The following is a 22,160-nucleotide window of genomic DNA, read 5'->3' as shown; positions in this document are numbered from 1 at the left end:
TCATTTTGTATGCTGGTAAAAATAAATATTGGGGTTAAAATCACATAAGAATTGCGAGAAAACCATCACACACAGGTACAGACACTATATTATGAACTATACTAACTTTACAACCCCGGTAGCATAGTCAAATAAAAAAAAAAAAATCGTGGAATACCCCTTTAAATTTCTTTTCTGTCTGGCCACAATGCTCTCTACTGACACCTCTGTCTGTCTCAGGAACTGTCAAGAGCAGCATAGGTTTGCTATGGGGATTTGCTCCTACTCTGGACAGTTCCTGAGACAGACAGAGGTGTCAACAGAGAGCACTAAATTCAGACAGAAAAGAAAAGAACTTTCTCTGTAGTACACAGCAGCTGATAAGTGCTGGAAGGGTTAAGATTTTTAAATAGAAGTAATTTACAAATCTGTTTAACGTTCTGGCACCAGCTGATTTAAAAAAAAATGTTTTTCACTGGAGTACCCCTTTAAGGTGTTAAAAAAAATTTAAAAAAAAAATATGTATTATACCCACAATCTATTTTCTGAATGTAGACACCTGGTACATTGTCAAATTACCTTTTTGCACTTCATAGACACAGACACCTTCATGGAACTCTGCACAGTAATGTAATTCTTCAGGAAACATAGAATTATATTAGCTGCTAAAAGGTTTACGTGACCCAAGCAGAAAATTAAGTAAATAAATAGCACATAAAAAGTAAAGTTCAAAAGACCCATCAGACTGTTCAAGCTACAGACCCATATCTCTTTTAAATTCGGACTTGAAATTATTTACTAAACTTCTAGCTAATAGGCTAGGCTATATCATCCCCTCTTTAATTAATAAGGACCAAGTGGGCTTTGTGCAGAATAGACAGGCAGGGGACAGCACCCGACGAAACATTGACCTGATAGACATATTGAACAAGACAAAAGCTTCGGGCGTCTTCCTGAGCTTAGACGCAGAAAAAGCGTTTGATAGAATCAGTTGGCCTTTTCTAATGTCAACTCTACGTGCTTATGGACTTTCGGGCCCTTTCCTCGATGCCGTCTCCTGCCTTTATACCTCTCCCACAGCCCAAGTCCGCCTACCTCATGCCACGTCTCGTAGCTTTACCATAAAAAATGGGACTCGCCAAGGATGCCCCCTATCCCCATTACTATTTGTTCTTTGTATTGAACCTCTTGCGACTCGTATCCGCAATAACCCTAACATTCAAGGAATTAAAATCAATTCAAGGGAATTTAAAATCTCCCTATTTGCAGATGACGTCCTTTTGTCGCTCTGTAACCCCCAGATCTCCCTACCGAACCTACATATAGCCCTTTCTGAATATAGCAGTCTATCGGGTTATAAAATAAATTCCCACAAAACCGAAGCCCTGCCAATAAATATTTCTGATGAAGTCCTCAGGTCATTAAAATCCTCCTTCCCGTATAAATGGCAATCTGACTCCATCTCTTACTTAGGAATTCACCTCACCACTAAATACTCAACTTTATATAAGGCAAACTTCCTACCCCTCCTGAATAATATCAACGCTTTATTGAAAAAATGGTCTTCACTCCTGCTGTCCTTCTTTGGGAGGATGGCCACAGTCAAGATGTCTATACTACCTAAAGTATTATATTTACTTGAAACATTGCCTGTCCATGTCCCCAAAACCATGCTAAAAAAGCTTCATTCTGAAATGTTTAAATTTATCTGGGGTGGGGGCCACCATAGAATCCCTGCATCCGTCCTCACTACTAAAAAATCTTATGGAGCTCTTGCTGTGCCAGATCTACATAAATATTACTTAGCTGCCCACTTACGCAGAATCCCATCCTGGTCAACTTTTCTGGCCTTTAACAAATGGACGGAGGTAGAGAAGATGTGGGTCTCCCCTATACACCCAAGTTTTTTTTATATGGTCTAAAGACCCCATATGTCCTTCCCCTAAATTATTGGGTCCCATGAAATTGACGATTGACATTTGGAAACAATCCATGTCCATGTTCCATCTTAAATCTAATATCACACTTCTTACTCCCCTCCTGTACAACCCCCTGATCCCAAATAGTTGGGACCCTATAACTGTCACTCCATGGATCCAATCTCATCTTTTTCACTTAGCTGACATAATTGATCCACGCTCGAAGACCCTCCTCCCCTTCTCGGTCCTGCGGGACAAATTTGACCTCCCAGATGGTGCCTCCGAGCTGTACCGGGAGATTATACACTACCTGGAACTGCCCCTAAATTGCCCCCCCTTTCCACCTCCCACTTCATTTGAATTATTATGTAGGGGTTCTACGTCCACAAAAGGCCTCATTTCTGCTATCTATAATATTTTGTCCTCTGAAGGAGGCATAGACAATCATAGACATACCTATATGGACAAATGGGACTTCTATTTGGGCACCCCTTTGTCCACCTCCCAATGGCAGACTATTTGGAAGGCTGCGGCAAAGTCATCTTCCTGCATTTCATACCAGGAAAATCAATATAAAATATTAATGATGTGGTATCAGACCCCAGAGAAATTGCACCGCCTCTTCCCTCAGGTATCCCCTCTATGCTGGAGGTGTCAGGTTGGACCTGGCTCTATACAACATATTTTTTGGGACTGTCCTGCATTGAGACACTTTTGGTTGGAGGTCCAATCCCTAATTCTTCAGGTTTTGGGAATACATGTCCCCCTCCATTCAACCACATATCTCCTGAATCTCCCTGTCTCCGGAATGCCCTCCACCTCTTCTAAACTGCTCTTACATATTCTGACTGCATCTAAATGTCTCATAGCCCGTTGGTGGAAATCTCCCGAATCCCCGCCGACTCGAGCCCTGTTGGAAAAAATTAAAGAGGTGTATAGGATGGAACGTCTTTCAGCAGTACTAGATAATAAACTCCATGTCTTTCAGAAGATATGGAGGCTTTGGGAGGAGTATGATGATTCTCTGAATAACCACTGATGTGCCATGGCCATGCGAGATTCTCTATTTTATATTCTTTCTTTTATTTATTTTAATTTATTTCATCATTATTTCTTTTTTAATTTTACTTTCTGCCACTTTCTCACCTCCTACTTCATCTCTACAGTGTTTCTCCTTTATATATATAAAGTTGCAAATTTTGCTTTATATATTGCAAAGTACTCATGCTCACTGTACACGTCGTATTTTTCTTCTGTATTAAGATACAAAATCCTTTAAATAAACAGTTATACAAAAAAAAAAGTAAAGTTCAAAGTTCAAGAGTTCATACATACCACAGATGTCCCTTCCATTCCTTACATGTGAATAGGGTTGTTTTCTGTAGCAGGTGACCTATTCAGATCAATGGAACAGTTGCAGAAATTTCTGTCAAAAATATTTGTGTGAAACTGGACAATTTTATATCCATATAAATCTATCAGCAAAAACATCAAATCGTATTCCAGAGGGGAAAATACATTTCAGTTCAACTGGTTCAAGAAAATTATACAGATTTGTAAATTATTTCTATATAAAAATCTTAATCCTTCAAGTACTTATCAGCTGATGTATGCTCCAGAGGAAGTTGTGTAGTTCTTTCCAGTCTGACCACAGTGCTTTCTGCTGCCACCTTGGTCCGTGTCAGGAACTGTCCAGAGTAGGAGCAAATCCCCATAGCAAATCTCTCCTGCTCTGGACAGTTCCTGACATGGACAGAGGTGTCAGCAGAGAGCACTGTGGTCAGACTGGAAAGAACTACACAGCTTCCTGTGGAGCATACAGCAGCTGATAAGTACTGGAAGGATTAAGATTTTTATATACAAGTAATTTATAAATCTGTATAACTTTCTGAAACCGGTTGAACTGAATTTTTTTTTTACCCCCTCCGGAGTTCCCCTTTCAAGTATGCAATACCAAAAACACTGTATGCCAGTACCGCTTGCATTTTGATAAATATTATTTGCAGTCTGACTCTCCAAGCTGATGTCTGACGCTGATACTAGAGATCCTACACAGTGTATATATATATCTATATATATATATATATAGATATATATATATATAGAAACACACATTTCCATAACTTACTGCTGCTAAATACACAGTTATATACCTGTACTAGGTATCATATCCAGGTCAGAGGTCAGCACACAGGCCACCCAAAAAAATAGACAATATCTGAGTGAATTCATATCTCGTTTTGCACATCCGTAGGATTTTAAATCCCCCTCCTGCCGTATGCCTTGCGGATCCTCGCAGTACCCCATTGATTTCAATGAGCCAATCAGAGTCAGTTAATATCACAGGTCGGCTCATTTTCCCACCATACCTGGTTTATAAACCGGACTAAGGTTATGTTTACCCGGCGGAATTTCTGTGCAGAATTCTTCCTGAAAATTCGGCATAATTTTCTGCACATTGAATTGAATGGGATTTCGCTGCGGAAATTCTGCTTTACGTATTCTGCAAAAACATTGAACACGTCTTTAAATGTTTCAGAATTCTGGGTGTAATCCGTTTAAACTCAAGGGGGGTTTGAATTTCGGCAGAATTTTGTGTTTTGAGCACACAGAAATGCTGCCAAAATTCTGAGCAGTATAGCAGAATGTGAACATAGCCTAATGTCGCAGTCTGCTGCTGTTCAAAAACCGGATACAGTCAGAAAATTCACCTTCCAGAGACTGGGAGAGTTGGGTACAGTTCATATCCGGCAGAGATACGGAGGAGACGTAAATTAATCCTAAAACAGATTGTCGCTTCTGGGAAGTTTTCAAATAATATTTTTTTTTTGACTAATAGGATACATATTGGGGGAGATTTATCAAAACCTGTCCAGAGGAAAAGTTGCTGAGTTGCCCATAGCAACCAATCAGATCCCTTCTTTCATTTTTCACAGGCCTCTTTAAAAATAAAAGCAGCGATCTGATTGGTTGCTATGGGCAACTCAGCAGCATTTCCTCTAGACAGGTTTTGTAAAATCTCCCCTATTATTTCCAGGTGGAGGTCCCCAGATCTCCCCCATATAATACTACTTTTTAAGAAAATAAATGCAGCCCCTGCCGACATGTGAAAGCGTATGGATGAAGTGCGGGGTCCCTGGATGAAGTGCGGGGTCCCTGGATGAAGTGAGGGGTCCCTGGATGAAGTGCGGCCTCCCTGTATGAAGTGAGGGGTCCCTGGATGAAGTGCGGCCTCCCTGGATGAAGTGCGGGGTCCCTGGATGAAGTGAAGGCTCCCTGGAAGAAGTGCAGGGTCCCTGGATGAAGTGCGGCCTCCCTGGATGAAGTGAGGGCCCCCTGGATGAAGTGAAGGCTCCCTGGATGAAGTGCGGGGTCCCTGGATGAAGTGCGGCCTCCCTGGATGAAGTGAGGGCCCCCTGGATGAAGTGAAGGCTCCCTGGATGAAGTGCGGATCCCTGGATGAAGTGAAGGCTCCCTGGATGAAGTGAGGGCCCCCTGGATGAAGTGAAGGCTCCCTGGATGAAGTGCGGGGTCCCTGGATGAAGTGCGGCCTCCCTAGATGAAGTGAGGGCTCCCTGGATGAAGTGCAGGCTCCTTAGATGAAGTGAGGGCTCCCTGGATGAAGTGAGGGCTCCCTGGATGAAGTGAGGGCTTTCTGGATGAAGTGCGGCCTCCCTGGATGAAGTGAGGGCTCCCTGGATGAAGTGCGGCCTCCCTGGATGAAGTTTGGCCTCCCTGGATGAAGTGAGGGCTCCCTGGATTAAGTGAGGGCTCCGTGGATGAAGTGCGGGCTCCCTGGATGAAGTGAGGGCTCCCAGGATGAGGTGCGGGCTCCCAGGATGAAGTGAGGGCTCCCTGGATGAAGTGAGGGCTCCCTGGATGAAGTGAGGGCTTTCTGGATGAAGTGCGGCTCCCTGGATGAAGTGAGGGCTCCCTGGATGAAGTGAGGGCTCCCTGGATGAAGTGAGGCCTCCCTGGATTAAGTGCGGCCTCCCTGGATTAAGTGCGGCCTCACTGGATGAAGTGCGGCCTCCCTGGATGAAGTGCGGCCTCCCTGGATTAAGTGCGGCCTCACTGGATGAAGTGAGGGCTCCCTGGATGAAGTGCGGCCTCCCTGGATGAAGTGCGGGGTCCCTGGATGAAGTGAAGGCTCCGTGGATGAAGTGAGGGCTCCCTGGATGAAGTGAGGGCTCGCTTGATGAAGTGCGGTCTCCCTGGATGAAGTGCGGGCTCCCTGGATGAAGTGAGGGCTCCCTGGATGAAGTGCGGGCTCCTTGGATGAAGTGAGGGCTCCCTGGATGAAGTGAGGGCTCCCTGTATGAAGTGAGGGCTCCCTGGATGAAGTGAGGGCTCCCTGGATGAAGTGAGGGCTCCCTGGATGAAGTGAGGGCTCCCTGGATGAAGTGAGGGCTCCCTGGATGAAGTGCGGGCTCCTTGGATGAAGTGAGGGCTCCCTGGATGAAGTGCGGCCTCCCTGGATGAAGTGAGGGCTCCCTGGATGAAGTGCGGGCTCCCTGGATGAAGTGAAGGCTCCCTGGATGAAGTGAGGCCTCCCTGGATTAAGTGCGGCCTCACTGGATGAAGTGAGGGCTCCCTGGATGAAGTGCGGCCTCCCTGGATTAAGTGCGGCCTCACTGAATGAAGTGAGGGCTCCCTGGATGAAGTGCGGCCTCCCTGGATGAAGTGCGGGGTCTCTGGATGAAGTGAAGGCTCCCTGGATGAAGTGAGGGCTCCCTGGATGAAGTGCGGGCTCCCTTGATGAAGTGCGGTCTCCCTGGATGAAGTGCGGGCTCCCTGGATGAAGTGAGGGCTCCCTGGATGAAGTGCGGGCTCCTTGGATGAAGTGAGGGCTCCCTGGATGAAGTGAGGGCTCCCTGGATGAAGTGAGGGCTCCCTGGTTGAAGTGAGGGCTCCCTGGATGAAGTGAGGGCTCCCTGGATGAAGTGCGGGCTCCTTGGATGAAGTGAGGGCTCCCTGGATGAAGTGCGGCCTCCCTGGAAGAAGTGAGGGCTCCCTGGATGAAGTGAGGGCTCCCTGGATGAAGTGAAGGCTCCCTGGATGAAGTGAGGCCTCCCTGGATTAAGTGCGGCCTCACTGGATGAAGTGAGGGCTCCCTGGATGAAGTGCGGCCTCCCTGGATTAAGTGCGGCATCACTGGATGAAGTGAGGGCTCCCTGGATGAAGTGCGGCCTCCCTGGATGAAGTGCGGGGTCCCTGGATGAAGTGAAGGCTCCCTGGATGAAGTGAGGGCTCCCTGGATGAAGTGCGGGCTCCCTTGATGAAATGCGGTCTCCCTGGATGAAGTGCGGGCTCCCTGGATGAAGTGAGGGCTCCTTGGATGAAGTGCGGGCTCCTTGGATGAAGTGCGGGCTCCCTGGATGAAGTGAGGGCTCCCTGGATGAAGTGAGGGCTCCCTGGATGAAGTGCGGCCTCCCTGGATGAAGTGCGGCCTCCCTGGATGAAGTGAGGGCTCCCTGGATGAAGTGAGGGCTCCCTGGATGAAGTGCGGGCTCCTTGGATGAAGTGAGGGCTCCCTGGATGAAGTGAAGGCTCCCTGGATGAAGTGAGGGCTCCCTGGATGAAGTGAAGGCTCCCTGGATGAAGTGCGGGCTCCCTGGATGAAGTGCGGCCTCCCTGGATGAAGTGCGGCCTCCCTGGATGAAGTGAAGGCTCCCTGGATGAAGTGCGGCCTCCCTGGATGAAGTGCGGGCTCCTTGGATGAAGTGAGGGCTCCCTGGATGAAGTGAGGCCTCCCTGGATGAAGTGCGGCCTCCCTGGATGAAGTGCGGCCTCCCTGGATGAAGTGCGGGCTCCCTGGATGAAGTGCGGGCTCCCTGGATGAAGTGAGGGCTCCCTGGATGAAGTGAGGGCTCCCTGGATGAAGTGCGGGCTCCTTGGATGAAGTGAAGGCTCCCTGGATGAAGTGAAGGCTCCCTGGATGAAGTGCGGCCTCCCTGGATGAAGTGCGGCCTCCCTGGATGAAGTGCAGCCTCCCTGGATGAAGTGCGGGCTCCCTGGATGAAGTGAAGGCTCCCTGGATGAAGTGCGGGGTCCCTGGATGAAGTGAGGGCTCCCTGAATGAAGTGCGGCCTTCCTGGATGAAGTGCGGGCTCCCTGGATGAAGTGAAGGCTCCCTGGATGAAGTGCGGGGTCCCTGGATGAAGTGAGGGCTCCCTGAATGAAGTGCGGCCTCCCTGGATGAAGTGCGGGGTCCCTGGATGAAGTGCGGGCTCCCTGGATGAAGTGCGGCCTCCCTGGATGAAGTGCGGCCTCCCTGGATGAAGTGAGGGCTCCATGAATGAAGTGCGGCCTCCCTGGATGAAGTGCGGGCTCCCTGGATGAAGTGCGGGCTCCCTGGATGAAGTGCGGGCTCCCTGGATGAAGTGAGGGCTCCCTGGATGAAGTGAGGCCTCCCTGGATGAAGTGCGGCCTCCCTGGATGAAGTGCGGCCTCCCTGGATGAAGTGAGGGCTCCCTGGATGAAGTGCGGCCTCCCTGGATGAAGTGAGGGCTCCCTGGATGAAGTGAGGGCTCCCTGGATGAAGTGCGGGCTCCCTGGATGAAGTGCGGGCTCCCTGGATGAAGTGAGGGCTCCCTGGATGAAGTGCGGGGTCCCTGGATGAAGTGAAGGCTCCCTGGAAGAAGTGCAGGGTCCCTGGATGAAGTGCGGCCTCCCTGGATGAAGTGAGGGCCCCCTGGATGAAGTGAAGGCTCCCTGGATGAAGTGCGGGGTCCCTGGATGAAGTGCGGCCTCCCTGGATGAAGTGAGGGCCCCCTGGATGAAGTGAAGGCTCCCTGGATGAAGTGCGGATCCCTGGATGAAGTGAAGGCTCCCTGGATGAAGTGAGGGCCCCCTGGATGAAGTGAAGGCTCCCTGGATGAAGTGCGGGGTCCCTGGATGAAGTGCGGCCTCCCTAGATGAAGTGAGGGCTCCCTGGATGAAGTGCAGGCTCCTTAGATGAAGTGAGGGCTCCCTGGATGAAGTGAGGGCTCCCTGGATGAAGTGAGGGCTTTCTGGATGAAGTGCGGCCTCCCTGGATGAAGTGAGGGCTCCCTGGATGAAGTGCGGCCTCCCTGGATGAAGTTTGGCCTCCCTGGATGAAGTGAGGGCTCCCTGGATTAAGTGAGGGCTCCGTGGATGAAGTGCGGGCTCCCTGGATGAAGTGAGGGCTCCCAGGATGAGGTGCGGGCTCCCAGGATGAAGTGAGGGCTCCCTGGATGAAGTGAGGGCTCCCTGGATGAAGTGAGGGCTTTCTGGATGAAGTGCGGCTCCCTGGATGAAGTGAGGGCTCCCTGGATGAAGTGAGGGCTCCCTGGATGAAGTGAGGCCTCCCTGGATTAAGTGCGGCCTCCCTGGATTAAGTGCGGCCTCACTGGATGAAGTGCGGCCTCCCTGGATGAAGTGCGGCCTCCCTGGATTAAGTGCGGCCTCACTGGATGAAGTGAGGGCTCCCTGGATGAAGTGCGGCCTCCCTGGATGAAGTGCGGGGTCCCTGGATGAAGTGAAGGCTCCGTGGATGAAGTGAGGGCTCCCTGGATGAAGTGAGGGCTCGCTTGATGAAGTGCGGTCTCCCTGGATGAAGTGCGGGCTCCCTGGATGAAGTGAGGGCTCCCTGGATGAAGTGCGGGCTCCTTGGATGAAGTGAGGGCTCCCTGGATGAAGTGAGGGCTCCCTGTATGAAGTGAGGGCTCCCTGGATGAAGTGAGGGCTCCCTGGATGAAGTGAGGGCTCCCTGGATGAAGTGAGGGCTCCCTGGATGAAGTGAGGGCTCCCTGGATGAAGTGCGGGCTCCTTGGATGAAGTGAGGGCTCCCTGGATGAAGTGCGGCCTCCCTGGATGAAGTGAGGGCTCCCTGGATGAAGTGCGGGCTCCCTGGATGAAGTGAAGGCTCCCTGGATGAAGTGAGGCCTCCCTGGATTAAGTGCGGCCTCACTGGATGAAGTGAGGGCTCCCTGGATGAAGTGTGGCCTCCCTGGATTAAGTGCGGCCTCACTGAATGAAGTGAGGGCTCCCTGGATGAAGTGCGGCCTCCCTGGATGAAGTGCGGGGTCTCTGGATGAAGTGAAGGCTCCCTGGATGAAGTGAGGGCTCCCTGGATGAAGTGCGGGCTCCCTTGATGAAGTGCGGTCTCCCTGGATGAAGTGCGGGCTCCCTGGATGAAGTGAGGGCTCCCTGGATGAAGTGCGGGCTCCTTGGATGAAGTGAGGGCTCCCTGGATGAAGTGAGGGCTCCCTGGATGAAGTGAGGGCTCCCTGGTTGAAGTGAGGGCTCCCTGGATGAAGTGAGGGCTCCCTGGATGAAGTGCGGGCTCCTTGGATGAAGTGAGGGCTCCCTGGATGAAGTGCGGCCTCCCTGGAAGAAGTGAGGGCTCCCTGGATGAAGTGAGGGCTCCCTGGATGAAGTGAAGGCTCCCTGGATGAAGTGAGGCCTCCCTGGATTAAGTGCGGCCTCACTGGATGAAGTGAGGGCTCCCTGGATGAAGTGCGGCCTCCCTGGATTAAGTGCGGCATCACTGGATGAAGTGAGGGCTCCCTGGATGAAGTGCGGCCTCCCTGGATGAAGTGCGGGGTCCCTGGATGAAGTGAAGGCTCCCTGGATGAAGTGAGGGCTCCCTGGATGAAGTGCGGGCTCCCTTGATGAAATGCGGTCTCCCTGGATGAAGTGCGGGCTCCCTGGATGAAGTGAGGGCTCCTTGGATGAAGTGCGGGCTCCTTGGATGAAGTGCGGGCTCCCTGGATGAAGTGAGGGCTCCCTGGATGAAGTGAGGGCTCCCTGGATGAAGTGCGGCCTCCCTGGATGAAGTGCGGCCTCCCTGGATGAAGTGAGGGCTCCCTGGATGAAGTGAGGGCTCCCTGGATGAAGTGCGGGCTCCTTGGATGAAGTGAGGGCTCCCTGGATGAAGTGAAGGCTCCCTGGATGAAGTGAGGGCTCCCTGGATGAAGTGAAGGCTCCCTGGATGAAGTGCGGGCTCCCTGGATGAAGTGCGGCCTCCCTGGATGAAGTGCGGCCTCCCTGGATGAAGTGAAGGCTCCCTGGATGAAGTGCGGCCTCCCTGGATGAAGTGCGGGCTCCTTGGATGAAGTGAGGGCTCCCTGGATGAAGTGAGGCCTCCCTGGATGAAGTGCGGCCTCCCTGGATGAAGTGCGGCCTCCCTGGATGAAGTGCGGCCTCCCTGGATGAAGTGCGGGCTCCCTGGATGAAGTGCGGGCTCCCTGGATGAAGTGCGGGCTCCCTGGATGAAGTGAGGGCTCCCTGGATGAAGTGAGGGCTCCCTGGATGAAGTGCGGGCTCCTTGGATGAAGTGAAGGCTCCCTGGATGAAGTGAAGGCTCCCTGGATGAAGTGCGGCCTCCCTGGATGAAGTGCGGCCTCCCTGGATGAAGTGCAGCCTCCCTGGATGAAGTGCGGGCTCCCTGGATGAAGTGAAGGCTCCCTGGATGAAGTACGGGGTCCCTGGATGAAGTGAGGGCTCCCTGAATGAAGTGCGGCCTTCCTGGATGAAGTGCGGGCTCCCTGGATGAAGTGAAGGCTCCCTGGATGAAGTGCGGGGTCCCTGGATGAAGTGAGGGCTCCCTGAATGAAGTGCGGCCTCCCTGGATGAAGTGCGGGGTCCCTGGATGAAGTGCGGGCTCCCTGGATGAAGTGCGGCCTCCCTGGATGAAGTGCGGCCTCCCTGGATGAAGTGAGGGCTCCATGAATGAAGTGCGGCCTCCCTGGATGAAGTGCGGGCTCCCTGGATGAAGTGCGGGCTCCCTGGATGAAGTGCGGGCTCCCTGGATGAAGTGAGGGCTCCCTGGATGAAGTGAGGCCTCCCTGGATGAAGTGCGGCCTCCCTGGATGAAGTGCGGCCTCCCTGGATGAAGTGAGGGCTCCCTGGATGAAGTGCGGCCTCCCTGGATGAAGTGAGGGCTCCCTGGATGAAGTGAGGGCTCCCTGGATGAAGTGCGGCCTCCCTGGATGAAGTGAGGGCTCCCTGGATGAAGTGCGGCCTCCCTGGATGAAGTGAGGGCTCCCTGGATGAAGTGAGGGCTCCCTGGATGAAGTGAGGCCTCCCTGGATGAAGTGAGGGCTCCCTGGATGATCTTGATCTCTGTATACAACTTAACCCCTGAACAGGACTCTACTTAAAGGGGTACTCAGGTGAAAACCTTTTTTCTTTTAAATCAACTGGTGCCAGAAAGTTAAACATATTTGTAAATTACTTTACTTTACTTTACTTTTGCTCTCTGCTGACATCTCTGTCCATTGAATGAAGTGAGGGCTCCCTGAATGAAGTGCGGCCTCCCTGGATGAAGTGCGGGGTCCCTGGATGAAGTGCGGGCTCCCTGGATGAAGTGCGGCCTCCCTGGATGAAGTGCGGCCTCCCTGGATGAAGTGAGGGCTCCATGAATGAAGTGCGGCCTCCCTGGATGAAGTGCGGGCTCCCTGGATGAAGTGCGGGCTCCCTGGATGAAGTGCGGGCTCCCTGGATGAAGTGAGGGCTCCCTGGATGAAGTGAGGCCTCCCTGGATGAAGTGCGGCCTCCCTGGATGAAGTGCGGCCTCCCTGGATGAAGTGAGGGCTCCCTGGATGAAGTGCGGCCTCCCTGGATGAAGTGAGGGCTCCCTGGATGAAGTGAGGGCTCCCTGGATGAAGTGCGGCCTCCCTGGATGAAGTGAGGGCTCCCTGGATGAAGTGCGGCCTCCCTGGATGAAGTGAGGGCTCCCTGGATGAAGTGAGGGCTCCCTGGATGAAGTGAGGCCTCCCTGGATGAAGTGAGGGCTCCCTGGATGATCTTGATCTCTGTATACAACTTAACCCCTGAACAGGACTCTACTTAAAGGGGTACTCAGGTGAAAACCTTTTTTCTTTTAAATCAACTGGTGCCAGAAAGTTAAACATATTTGTAAATTACTTTACTTTACTTTACTTTTGCTCTCTGCTGACATCTCTGTCCATTTTAGCAACTGTGCATAGCAGATGCATAACAGATGAATGCTAAGGGCAGCACGGTGGCTCAGTGGTTAGCAATGCTGCCTTGAAGTGCTGGGGCCTTGGGCTCAAATCACACTAAGGACAACAATAAATAAAGAGTCATTATTATTATTATTATTATTATTATAATGACGTCAGCAGAGAGAACTGTGCTCGTGATGTCATCAGAGAGAATTCCAAAAAGAAAAGAATTTCCTCTGTAGTATTCAGCAGCTAATAATACAGGAAGGATTAAGATTTTTAATAGAAGTAATTTACAAATCTGTTTAACTTTCTGGCACCAGCTGATTTAAAAGAAAAAAGGTTTTCACCGGAGTACCCTTTTAACTCTTTTTTTTTGCTTATCCCTTGGTTGTTTTGTGTTTTAGTTTTAGGCAGTCGTGTGATAAAGTGTTATTTGTTTATTTTTATCCATTAACAAAATGCAAAGCAAAATGAAAAGAAATCTAAATCGATATGCGCTGTACCCTCCTTCAGAACAGCATCAATTCTTCTAGGTCAGTGTTTCCCAACCAGTGCAAAACTACAACCCCCAGCATGTATATGTGTACAGGGAGATGGTGATGTAAGCTGTGGGTGCTGGTCAGAGATGATGACATCACTAATGGGGCAGGGCTTCAGCTCAGAGACAAGATCTAGCCACGCCTCCTGAGACAGCAGAGGATGATGCATTGTCTCAAAAATGAGGGAGGAGCTAGGTAACTAGTGAGACAACACCACACTGACAATAAAAGGGCTACAAAACTTTGTGTCAGGAGAGAAGGAGGAGCTGGGGAACTGGTGAGACAACACCACACTGACAATGAGAGAACCACACAACTTCATGTCAGGAGAGAGGGAGGAGCTGGGGAGATGCTGAGACAACACCACACTGACAATGAGAAAACTACACAACTTCCTGTCAGGAGGGAGGGAGAATCTGGAGAGAAGCTGAGACAACACCCCGCTGGCTATAAGAGGACTACACAACTTCCTGTCAGGAGAGAAGGAGGAGCTGGGGAACTGCTGAGGCAACACGACACTGACAATGAGAGGACTATACAACTTCCTATACAACACACTGCAGTCATTTTCTTGTTTTGCAAAACGTACACAATTTCTTTATGGTCGTTGATTATTATTATTATTATTTCCTGAAACCCCAAACCAGATCTACCTCTTTGTTGTATGTTCAGCGTCTGAGCGGCTGTCGGCTATTACCTACCTGCTATCTGGTTTGTTCCAGAACGTTCTCTCTGCACGGTCATAAATGTCTTTGTAATTAATGTTAATGGGGAAAATGTGTAACAGAAATTTAGAATATCCAGCAGTGAAGGTGACAGGAAGGTGACGGAGCCGAGAGATCAACAATGACTGTTCTGTGTGACACCATTACCTACTGACTGCCCTATATTAGGGGACTATATGGCACCATTACCTACTGACTGCCCTCTGCTTATATTAGGGGACTATATGGCACCATTACCTACTGACTGCCCTCTGCTTATATTAGGGGACTATATGGCACCATTACCTACTGACTGCCCTGTGCTTATATTAGGGGACTATATGGCACCATTACCTACTGACTGTCCTGTGCTTATATTAGGGGACTATATGGCACCATTACCTACTGACTGCTCTGTGCTTATATTAGGGGACTATATGGCACCATTACCTACTGACTGCTCTGTGCTTATATTAGGGGACTATATGACACCATTACCTACTGACTGCCCTCTGCTTATATTAGGGGACTATATGGCACCATTACCTACTGACTGCTCTGTGCTTATATTAGGGGACTATATGGCACCATTACCTACTGACTGCTCTGTGCTTATATTAGGGGACTATATGGCACCATTACCTACTGACTGCCCTCTGCTTATATTAGGGGACTATATGGCACCATTACCTACTGACTGCTCTGTGCTTATATTAGGGGACTATATGGCACCATTACCTACTGACTGCCCTGTGCTTATATTAGGGGACTATATGGCACCATTACCTACTGACTGTCCTCTGCTTATATTAGGGGACTATATGGCACCATTACCTACTGACTGCCCTCTGCTTATATTAGGGGACTATATGGCACCATTACCTACTGACTGCCCTCTGCTTATATTAGGGGACTATATGGCACCATTACCTACTGACTGCCCTGTGCTTATATTAGGGGACTATATGGCACCATTACCTACTGACTGCCCTCTGCTTATATTAGGGGACTATATGGCACCATTACCTACTGACTGCCCTGTGCTTATATTAGGGGCCTATATGGCACCATTACCTACTGACTGCCCTCTGCTTATATTAGGGGACTATATGGCACCATTACCTACTGACTGCCCTGTACTTATATTAGGGGACTATATGGCACCATTACCTACTGACTGCCCTGTGCTTATATTAGGGGACTATATGACACCATTACCTACTGACTGCCCTCTGCTTATATTAGGGGCCTATATGGCACCATTACCTACTGACTGCCCTCTGCTTATATTAGGGGACTATATGGCACCATTACCTACTGACTGCCCTGTGCTTAAATTAGGGGACTATATGGCACCATTACCTACTGACTGCCCTGAGCTTATATTAGGGGACTATATGACACCATTACCTACTGACTGCCCTCTGCTTATATTAGGGGACTATATGGCACCATTACCTACTGACTGCCCTCTGCTTATATTAGGGGACTATATGGCACCATTACCTACTGACTGCCCTCTGCTTATATTAGGGGACTATATGGCACCATTACCTACTGACTGCCCTCTGCTTATATTAGGGGACTATATGGCACCATTATTTACTGACTGCCCTCTGCTTATATTAGGGGACTATATGGCACCATTACCTACTGACTGTCCTGTGCTTATATTAGGGGACTATATGGCACCATTACCTACTGACTGCCCTCTGCTTATATTAGGGGACTATATGGCACCATTATTTACTGACTGCCCTCTGCTTATATTAGGGGACTATATGGCACCATTATTTACTGACTGCCCTTTGCTTATATTAGGGGACTATATGGCACCATTATTTACTGACTGCCCTCTGCTTATATTAGGGGACTATATGACACCATTACCTACTGACTGCCCTCTGCTTATATTAGGGGACTATATGGCACCATTATTTACTGTCTGCCCTCTGCTTATATTAGGGGATTATATGGCACCATTATTTACTGACTGCCCTCTGCTTATATTAGGGGACAATATGGCACCATTATTTACTGACTGCCCTCTGCTTATATTAGGGGACTATATGGCACCATTATTTACTGACTGCCCTGTGCTTATATTAGGGGACTATATGGCACCATTACTTACTGACTGCCCTCTGCTTATATTAGGGAACTATATGGCACCATTACTTACTGACTGCTCTGTGCTTATATTAGGGGAATATATGGCACCATTATTTACTGTCTGCCCTCTGCTTATATTAGGGGACTATATGGCACCATTATTTACTGACTGCCCTCTGCTTATATTAGGGGACTATATGGCACCATTATTTACTGTCTGCCCTCTTCTTATATTAGGGGACTATATGGCACCATTGTTTACTGACTGCCCTCTGCTTATATTAGGGGACTATATGGCACCATTACTTACTGACTGCCCTCTGCTTATATTAGGAGACCATATGGCACCATTATTTACTGTCTGCCCTCTGCTTATATTAGGGGACTATATGGCACCATTATTTACTGACTGCCCTCTGCTTATATTAGGGGACTATATGGCACCATTATTTACTGACTGCCCTCTGCTTATATTAGGGGACTATATGGCACCATTATTTACTGACTGCTCTGTGCTTATATTAGGGGACAATATGGCACCATTATTTACTGACTGCCCACTGCTTATATTAGGGGACTATATGGCACCATTACTTACTGACTGCTCTGTGCTTATATTAGGGGACTATATGGCACCATTATTTACTGTCTGCCCTCTGCTTATATTAGGGGACTATATGGCACCATTATTTACTGACTGCCCTCTGCTTATATTAGGGGACTATATGGCACCATTATTTACTGTCTGCCCTCTGCTTATATTAGGGGACTATATGGCACCATTATTTACTGACTGCCCTCTGCTTATATTAGGGGACTATATGGCACCATTATTTACTGTCTGCCCTCTGCTTATATTAGGGGACTATATGGCACCATTATTTACTGACTGCCTTCTGCTTATATTAGGGGACTATATGGCACCATTACTTACTGACTGCCCTCTGCTTATATTAGGGGACTATATGGCACCATTATTTACTGACTGCCCTGTGCTTATATTAGGGGACTATATGGCACCATTATTTACTGACTGCCCTCTGCTTATATTAGGGGACTATATGGCACCATTACCTACTGACTGCCCTCTGCTTATATTAGGGGACTATATGGCACCATTATTTACTGACTGCCCTGTGCTTATATTAGGGGACTATATGGCACCATTATTTACTGACTGCCTTGTGCTTATATTAGGGGACTATATGGCACCATTATTTACTGACTGCCTTGTGCTTATATTAGGGGACTATATAGCACCATTATTTAGGAAATACATTGTACTTCTATAAGGGACTATATGGCATTATTATTTAGGAAAAACACTGTACTTCTATAAAGGACTATATGGCACCATTATTTAGGAAATACATTGTACTTCTATAAGGGACTATATGGCACCATTATTTAGGAAATACATTGTACTGCTATAAGGGACTATATGGCATTATTATTTAGGAAATACATTGTACTTCTATAAGGGACTATATGACACCATTATTTACTGACTGCACTGTACTTCTATAAGTGACTATATGGCACCATTATTTAGGAAATACATTGTACTTCTATTAGAAGACTATATGGCACCATTATTTAGGAATTGCACTGTGCTTCTATTATGGGACTATATGGTACTGTTATATAGGGACTGCATTGTACTTAAGTTAGGGGACTATATGGCACTATTATTTATGGACTGTAATGCACTTTTATTAGGGGACTATATGGTACTGTTATATAGAGATTGCATTAAAAGTTAAGTAGGGGACTATATGGCACTAATATTTACTGACTGCCTTGTGCTTATATTAGGGGACTATATGGCACCATTATTTACTGACTGCCCTGTGCTTATATTAGGGGACTATATGGCACCATTATTTAGGAAATACATTGTACTTCTATTAGGGGACTATATGGCACCATTATTTAGGAATTGCATTGTGCTTCTATTAGGGGACTATATGGTACTGTTATATAGGGACTACATTATACTTAAGTTAGGGGACTATATGGCACTATTATTTATGGACTGTAATGCACTTTTTTTAGGGGACTATATGGTACTGTTATATAGAGATTGCATTAAAAGTTAAGTAGGGGACTATATGTCACTATTATTTAAGAAAAGCATTGTACTTCTCTTAGGGGACTATACGGCACTATTTAGGACCTGCTCTGTGCTTCACTTAGGGAACTATATGGCCCTATTATTTACTGACCACATTATACTATTATTTCGGACTGCAGTGTACTACTATTGAGGACTATATGGCACTGTTATGGAACAGCACTTTGCTTCTATTAGGTCACTATATATCACTGTTATATAGGGACTGTTTTGTTAAGGGGACTATATGACACTATTTACATACTGCATTTAACTAGTATTAGGCACTGCATTCTACTACTGTTGGGGATTTTATGGTACTGTCATTTAGGAATTGTCTTCTATTGGAGGCTTCATTGTGAAACTTTCAGTTTCAAAAAAATAAACTCTAAATATTTCCAAAATGGAGACTATTCATGTTGACTGACACCTAAGAATTGGGCCATAGTCCTCCCTCTCAGTCATTAACTCCAACACTGAAGTGTCCGCCCTTTGCCCCTAGACTATAACCCAGTCCATCTGGGACTGTAATCAGTATGGCAGAGGACATCCTCACACACACCTCCTCCACCTGCCCCATTCCCCAGTGTCTCCCCCATGAATAGGACTTACGGCTCTCAGGCTGGTCTCTGGCAGCGGCTGCGGTGCAATGACAAGACGCCAGCATTGAACTAGCTATAAAAGTTAAATATTTATCAGTAGGACGCAGTTCACCGAGCAGGAAGTCCTCTCCCCGGAGCTTCATTGATATGAGCTTCAAAATGGAAGAGAGGACACTGCAAGGATATGTGCAACCTGACATGTCACATCTCCAGGAGGAGGGGTACTACCATTACTATACTACTCACCAGAAGGAGGGGTACTACCATTACTATAATACTCACCAGGAGGAGGGGTACTACCATTACTATACTACTCACCAGAAGGAGGGGTACTACCATTACTATACTGATTACCAGGAGGAGGGGTACTACCATTACTATACTGCTTACCAGGAGGAGGGATATTACCATTACTATACTACTCACCAGAAGGAGGGGTACTACCATTACTATACTGCTCACCAGGAGGAGGGGTACTACCATTACTATACTACTCACCAGGAGGAGGGGGTACTACCATTACTATACTGCTTACCAGGAGGAGGGATACTACCATTACTATACTACTCACCAGAAGGAGGGGTACTACCATTACTATACTGCTCACCAGGAGGAGGGGTACTACCATTACTATACTACTCACCAGAAGGAGGGGTACTACCATTACTATACTGATTACCAGGAGGAGGGGTACTACCATTACTATACTGCTTACCAGAAGGAGGGGTACTACCATTACTATACTGATTACCAGGAGGAGGGGTACTACCATTACTATACTGATTACCAGGAGGAGGGGTACTACCATTACTATACTGCTCACCAGAAGGAGGGGTACTACCATTACTATACTGCTCACCAGAAGGAGGGGTACTACCATTACTATACTGCTCACCAGAAGGAGGGGTACTACCATTACTATACTGATTACCAGGAGGAGGGGTACTACCATTACTATACTGCTTACCAGGAGGAGGAATACTACCATTACTATACTACTCACCAGAAGGAGGGGTACTACCATTACTATACTGCTCACCAGGAGGAGGGGTACTACCATTACTATACTACTCACCAGGAGGAGGGGTACTACCATTACTATACTGATTACCAGGAGGAGGGGTACTACCATTACTATACTGATTACCAGGAGGAGGGGTACTACCATTACTATACTGCTTACCAGGAGGAGGGATACTACCATTACTATACTACTCACCAGAAGGAGGGGTACTACCATTACTATACTGCTCACCAGGAGGAGGGGTACTACCATTACTATACTACTCACCAGGAGGAGGGGGTACTACCATTACTATACTGCTTACCAGGAGGAGGGATACTACCATTACTATACTACTCACTAGAAGGAGGGGTACTACCATTACTATACTGCTCACCAGGAGGAGGGGTACTACCATTACTATACTACTCACCAGAAGGAGGGGTACTACCATTACTATACTGATAACCAGGAGGAGGGGTACTACCATTACTATACTGCTTACCAGAAGGAGGGGTACTACCATTACTATACTGATTACCAGGAGGAGGGGTACTACCATTACTATACTGATTACCAGGAGGAGGGGTACTACCATTACTATACTGCTCACCAGAAGGAGGGGTACTACCATTACTATACTGCTCACCAGGAGGAGGGGTACTACCATTACTATACTGCTCACCAGAAGGAGGGGTACTACCATTACTATACTGCTCACCAGAAGGAGGGGTACTACCATTACTATACTGATAACCAGGAGGAGGGGTACTACCATTACTATACTGCTTACCAGGAGGAGGGGTACTACCATTACTATACTACTCACCAGGAGGAGGGGTACTACCATTACTATACTGCTTACCAGGAGGAGGGATACTACCATTACTATACTACTCCCCAGGAGGAGGGGTACTACCATTACTATACTGCTTACCAGGAGGAGGGGTACTACCATTACTATACTGCTTACCAGGAGGAGGGGTACTACCATAACTATACTACTCACCAGGAGGAGGGGTACTACCATTACTATACTGCTTACCAGGAGGAGGGGTACTACCATAACTATACTACTCACCAGGAGGAGGGGTACTACCATTACTATACTGCTTACCAGGAGGAGGGGTACTACCATTACTATACTACTCACCCAGCAGAGGGGTACTACCATTACTATACTACTCACCAGACCAGACATAGGGGTACAATCAATACTATACTAGTCACCAGGAGGAAGGGTACCACCAATACTATACTACTTTCCCGGCAGAGGGGTACAACCAATACTATACTACTCACCAGGCAGAGGGGTTCGACCAATACTATACTACTCACAAGACAGAGGGGTACTACCATTACTATACTACTCACCCGGCAGAGGGGTAAAACCAATACTATACTAATCACCAGGAAGAGGGGTACTATAATTACTATAATACTCCCCAAGAGGAAAGGTACTACCATTACTATACTACTCACCAAGCTGAGGGGTACAACCAATACTATACTACTCACCAGGAGGAGGGGTATTACCATTACTACACTACTTACCCGGGAGAGGGGTACAACCAATACTAAACTACTCACCAGGAGGAGGGGTACTATAATTACTATAATACTCACCAGGAGGAAGGGCATGACCATTACTATACTACTTACCAGGCAGAGGGGTAGAACTAATACTATACTACTCACCAGGGAAAGGGGTACTACCATTACTATACTAGTCACCAAATAGAAGAGTACTATCATTTCTATACCAGTCACCACGTCAGGCAGAGGGGTACTATCATTACTACACTACTCACCAGGCAGAGAGGCACTATCATTACTATACTAGTCACCAAATAGAAGAGTACTATCATTTCTATACCAGTCACCACGTCAGGCTGAGGGGTACTATCATTACTATACTACTCACTAGACAGAGGAGTACTATCATTACTATATTAATCAGTAATGGCATGGGTATCCCCAGTGATGATGTTATGGGTATCCTCAGTGATTATGTTATGGGTATCCCCAGTGATGATGTTATGGGTATCCCCAGTGATGATGTTATGGGTATCCCCAGTGATGATGTTATGTGTATCCCTAGTGATGATGTTATGGGTATCCCTAGTGATGATGTTATGGGTATCCCTAGTGATGATGTTATGGGTATCCCCAGTGATGATGTTATGGGTATCCCTAGTGATGATTTTATGGGTATCCCTAGTGATGATTTTATGGGTATCCCTAGTGATGAT

At 48.0% G+C, this 22,160-nt stretch overlaps 2 protein-coding genes across 6 annotated transcripts in view; one reads left to right on the top strand and one right to left on the bottom strand.

Moving 5' to 3' along the window:
- Positions 1 to 22,160, top strand: part of LOC130290563 (RNA-binding protein Nova-2-like) — a 159,436-nt gene that overhangs the window by 92,659 nt on the left and 44,617 nt on the right. The gene's annotated exons all lie outside the window — the stretch shown is intronic.
- EXOC3L2 (exocyst complex component 3 like 2) overlaps positions 1 to 22,160 on the bottom strand; it is a 104,306-nt gene that overhangs the window by 71,699 nt on the left and 10,447 nt on the right. The window contains exons 1-2 of one of the 5 annotated variants that reach the window (XM_056538371.1): positions 18,916 to 18,975; positions 3,234 to 3,291 (exon numbers count right to left, since the gene is read on the bottom strand). The gene's annotated coding sequence lies outside the window, so the exon portion shown is untranslated. Of the gene's footprint in view, positions 1 to 3,233; positions 3,294 to 4,609; positions 4,629 to 18,915; positions 18,976 to 22,160 lie in introns of those variants that run through there. The other 4 variants (XM_056538374.1, XM_056538372.1, XM_056538373.1 and 1 more) reach the window with 4 other exon arrangements.

This window comes from Hyla sarda, chromosome 9, assembly GCF_029499605.1.
Source record: "Hyla sarda isolate aHylSar1 chromosome 9, aHylSar1.hap1, whole genome shotgun sequence".
NCBI classification, from domain to species: domain Eukaryota; kingdom Metazoa; phylum Chordata; class Amphibia; order Anura; family Hylidae; genus Hyla; species Hyla sarda.
Note: the sequence above shows the minus strand (reverse complement) of the source record. Positions and strands in the feature narration are given on the sequence as shown.